This window comes from Jaculus jaculus, chromosome 6, assembly GCF_020740685.1.
Source record: "Jaculus jaculus isolate mJacJac1 chromosome 6, mJacJac1.mat.Y.cur, whole genome shotgun sequence".
Taxonomy (NCBI): Eukaryota; Metazoa; Chordata; class Mammalia; order Rodentia; family Dipodidae; genus Jaculus; species Jaculus jaculus.
In genome coordinates, this window is record NC_059107.1 from 81368134 (window position 1) to 81373541 (window position 5408).

Genomic DNA, 5408 nt, shown 5'->3' on the forward strand with positions numbered 1-5408 from the left:
CTATTAAGCATTTAAAATAAATCATATCTTCCATATTATAATAAAATACTTCTATTTTGTTTTTATTGCAAAGATATACATCACAAAATCTATTACCAGAAGATTTTGCAACAATTCTTACATTTAAATATTTCAAATTGAAGCTTTTGTTTAATGAAACTTAATATTATACTTTGTATCCATTTACATTACTGACCTAGACTTGTTTGATATATAAGCTTTACAATGTTATTTCAAATGAAAGTGACATCATTACTTGTCTTTCTGATACAGCACATGGTCACTTATTTTACTGAGGTTTTTCTATCATAAAGACTAATAGCTACATATGTTCAAGAATATAAACAACTGGGCTAGAGTGAGACCCCACCTCAAAAAACTAACTAGCTAACTAACTATCTAACTAACTAAATAAGTAAAACAATGATAGACAGTCTTACAAAGAGATACACATGTACAAATAGTTACATCCTGTGAGACACATTTTTACTTGAGAAGGTAACACATAGGAAACAATTGTAACTTGCAGCTCAAAATTTTGCAAGTAAGGGAGAAACATAGCCATGAATGTGACAAGTTACAGGGATTAACAGCAAAAACAGCATTGATGGCAAATGGTGTTTCAGTACTCTGGAAATTCTGTGACAGATTTGATTGAAATCTTAAAATTTACTTTGATGTGTCAATATTAAACAAAACTATTCTCAGTTAGTTCCTACAAATTTTAATTACAGCAAAGGACTGAAGTGATGATATGAATTCAACATGTTAACTGAATGTCATCTTAAACCTTGTTCTGCTTACAGGGCTGTGTGGTTCCTACAACAACAAGGCCGAAGATGATTTCATGTCAAGTCAGAATATACTGGAGACTACATCCCAAGCATTTGCTAATTCTTGGGAAATGATGTCCTGTGATAAGGGAAGCCCATCTTCATGTGTGAGCATTGAAACAGGTGAGAGTCATTGAGTATTGATCTCTGTACTTAGAACTGACTTAAGCTGAGAGTAATGTAACTAAACCATATACCTGTGGCTTTAACTGGTATTTGCGATGTTGGCCCAATTTTAGGTGAAACAGTGGAGAAGTAGTCTGGCTGCATCTCGCTGCTGAGTATATTTCTCGAAAACTCATCTTTCATTGATGGGTTATCTCTGTTGTCTTTCCTTATAGCTTCTCTTCCATCATTACAGAATAATGGGATTAGAGGAGGTGTTAGGGATTATCTAGTTGATTCAATCTTCTTTAGTTTAATAATAAATGATTATTGATTAAAACAGCAATTCACCCAAAGTAATAAGCCCCTTGCTCAGTGCTCACAAGCCTAACAGTTTGTACTACATGGTGGTACTGACAGGACTGAGTGTCCTTCAGCTTTCTCTTAGACTTTCAAAATATTAGGTTGATATTCCATATGATTTTATAAATTCATGAAATGCACAGGTATAGGCATTATCTATATTAGTCTAGATATTGATTATTGATCCCAGGGATGGTATACTTATTCTTTTTTTCTCTTTTTTGTTTTGTGTTTTTATTTATTTATTTATTTATTTGAGAGTGACAGACACAGAGAGAAAGACAGGTAGAGGGAGAGAGAGAGAATGGGCGCGCCAGGGCTTCCAGCCTCTGCAAACGAACTCCAGACACGTGCGCCCCCTTGTGCAACTGGCTAACGTGGGACCTGGGGAACCGAGCCTCGAACTGGGGTCCTTAGGCTTCACAGGCAAGCGCTTAACCACTAAGCCGTCTCTCCAGCCCGGTATACTTATTCTTGATCACAGATGAAGGTAAATCCAAATATTTGAGAGTCAAGTCATACTTTGAATGTTCTAGTAGTGTTGAGTTTCATGAATGCTTTATTACTTCTTTCAAAAATAAGGAATGATTTGGAAGCTAATGTAAAATATATTAATTTGTTTTTTTTTCTAAATTGTTCTTTGAATTTAAAACAAGTAGTCAGATCAATTGCTAAGGTAATTCCAATTGAAATGTCTACTAATATTGAAAAATGATGATAATAAAGTTATTGTAAACATGGTAACCCATATTTTGGGGGGTTGGTAATTATATTAATTCCTCTGGGCATAGCAATAAAATGATTTTGTGAATATATAGAGTGTGTCTCATTAGTTGCCAGCCAGTTAAGGTTTAGAAGAAAACATGCTGCTGCTTTGCAGTAACATATAAATGAATTATTTAATGTTTTTTCTTTGAATTAGTCACATAAAAGAAGATGGATGTGAACTTTAAAAAAATACTAGAAATAGTTTCTTAAAAAGTATAGTAATAACTTGTTACTGATTTGTTCAGAAGTTTGGAAATGATTCATTTCAATGTCTTTGCAGTAAATTTGACTTTATTGTTGAAAACAATTAAGAAATACATTCACCAATTTTGTGAATTTTCTTTTTATTAACATCCTAAGGCTAGTTAAAAAAGCACAATTAATGTATTTGGATTATTGATACTGGTCATCCTAATATGTGACCTTTAGAAAAGCTAATGTATAATATATGTGTTACATATTGTAACATTATATATAAAGAGACACCTAAAGTTATAATCTGGTTTTCTAGTTCACATATTTTATATGTGTATGTGTGTGAGTGTGAGGTGCATGCATGTGTATACTGTTTGTATGTATGTGAAAGCAAGCTGTGGAGGTCAGCTGTCTCCCTCTATGACTATTCTTCTTCTTCTTCTTTTTTTTTTTTTTGTTTTGTTTTTTTGAGGTAGGGTCTCACTCTGCCCCAGGCTGACCTGGAATTTACTATGTAGTCTCAGGGTGGCCTCAAACTCATGGTGATGTCCTATCTCTCTGCCTCCCGAGTACTGGGATTAAAGGTGTGCACCATTATGCCCGGCTTTATTCCCTTATTTTTGAGGTATGGTATATCCCTGAATATAGCATTCACCTGATTAATCTAGACTACCTAGCTAGAAAGCTTTAATGATTCTTTTGTCTCTCTGTCTCCAGCACTAAGACTGCAGGTGTGCATCACACCCAGCTTTTATGTGGTTGCTGAGGATCCAAATTCCTCATGCTTGTGTATGAAGTACTTGCCCAGTGAGTCATTGTCCCAGCCTTAAGAAAAAGTATAAATGAAGTAACACAAAAACCTAAAACTAATAAAATTTTGTCTAACAGGCAAAATATGTAAGAGGTTTCTAATGATACCATGCCTTTTAAATATATTACTTATTTATGACAGAGAGAGCGAGAGAGAACAAGAGAGAGAGTGAGAGCAAGAGAGAGAGCAAGAGCAAGAGAGAGAGAGAGAGAGAGAGAGAGAGAGAGAGAGAGAGAGCGAGCAAGCACGTCAGGGCCTCTAGCCACAGCAAATTAGCTCCAGACACGTGCGCCACCATGTGCATTTGGTTTACATGGGTAATGAGAAATCAAACCTGGGTCCTTGGGCTTTGCAGGCAAGCACCTTGACTATTAGGCAATTTTTCCATGCCCCTGCTTTTTTTCAAAAAATAACTACAACAAATGAAATTTTTTATAGCAGTTACCTTAAAAATAAAAATTTCTTGGGCTGGAGAGATGGCTTAGTGGTTAAGCGCTTGCCTGTGAAGCCTAAGGACCCCAGTTCGAGGCTCGGTTCCCCAGGTCCCAAGTTAGCCAGATGCACAAGGGGGTGCACGCGTTTGGAGTTTGTTTGCAGAGGCTGGAAGCCCTGGCATGCCCATTCTCTCTCTCTCCCTCTGTCTTTCTCTCTGTGTCTGTTGCTCTCAAATAAATAAATAAAAAATTTAAAAAAATGTCTTAATAAAAATAAAATTCTGCTGAACTTTTTCTCTTAATTAAAGAAATTATAATGATATTGATACTAATTTGGGATACGTTAACTTTTTTTCCCAGAAAAGTTTGCTGAAAGTTCCTGTGGAATTCTTCTTGACTCAAGTGGACCTTTTGCTTCCTGCCATCCAATTGTGAACCCCAAATTCTATCATGAGGTGTGTGCAAATCTAACATTATCAGCTTTTTCTGACAAATAATTTACTGATTTTGACAAAGGCATGTAGAGCTTAACTACCACTGCTAATAGGTTAAGTTATATGCTTAAAATGAACATTAAGATTAATTTATTCAAGTATAGAAATGCCAACAAAACTACTATTAAAATAATCAAAAGTGAAGAGAATCTTGAATTCTTTATTTTGTAAGTTCTTTGGTAAATAGTTTAGTGACTAATTGGCTATTTTCAGTATTAAAAAAAAAACTTTCTAAATATGTTGAAGTTCAATTTTTTCAGGGTATTGAAGTTGCTACAAGTTAAATGGTTAGACTCAGTTATTCTTGTTCTTCTACATGATTTCTAGAAGTGATAATTACTCTTTCTTACTTGAAAGGAATGTAAAAAATACACTTGCTCTTGTGAAAACAGCCAGGACTGCCTGTGCACAGTTTTAGGCAACTATGTGAAAGCTTGTGCTGAGAAGGAGACATCCATTGTAGGCTGGAGAACTGGTTTGTGTGGTAAGTGGAAGGCCACCCAGAGGCCCCACCTTCCCTTCAACTTCCCTGTACTTACTGGTGTGTGGGGGGTGCTCACACAGGCATTTTGTATCCAATTATTTTTGAAAATGAATTTAAATTATTGAGCAATTCTTGAATGTTGATATCTTGATTTGTTTTTTATTTAGCATATTTGCATAAAAAGAACAAAGTCGATATGTGTTTATGTTCAGTTATTGTATGCTGAAATTTAAATGATGCTCTGGATGCTACTTCATTTTCCTTAATATTATAATATTATTTTGAGAAAATCTATAAGTTAATGGCTCAACTATATTTTTTAAAATAGTAATTGTACTCTTTGAATATGACTTCATAAAAATACTCGATTTACCAAAAGGAAAGAGCAACAAGCTATATTTGGGTACATGCCTGTTATTCTAGCAGTTGGGAGGCTAAAGGCAGGAAGATTGCTATGAGTTTATGGTCAGCTTGGACCACATGAGTTCCCGGACAACTTGAGCAACAAAGTAACTATATGTGTCAAAAAATTAAAACAAACCCATCAAACTGTGTAGAATTGCATTTCTTGAAGACACACTTAACATCTCTTAACCCAGATCCAGTTATCAGTAAGGTCTGTCATGTCCCCGACATAATTTCTTCACATCTCTAAATCTCTACTGCCAAACACTTTGTTCAAGAAAGCTTTTTTTTTTTTTTTTTTTTTAAATTTAATTTATTAGTTTTCTTTTCAGCAAATACAGGCAGTTTGGTACCATTGTTTAGGCTCATCCATGATCTACCCCCTCCCAATGGACCCTCCTTGTTGATGTAAATGGGTCGTGCATTGTGGAGTTAGCCCACAGTTATTGGTACGATAAATATCTCTGCATATCATGACCCAACATGTGACTCTAACATTCTTTCCGCCCTTCTTCC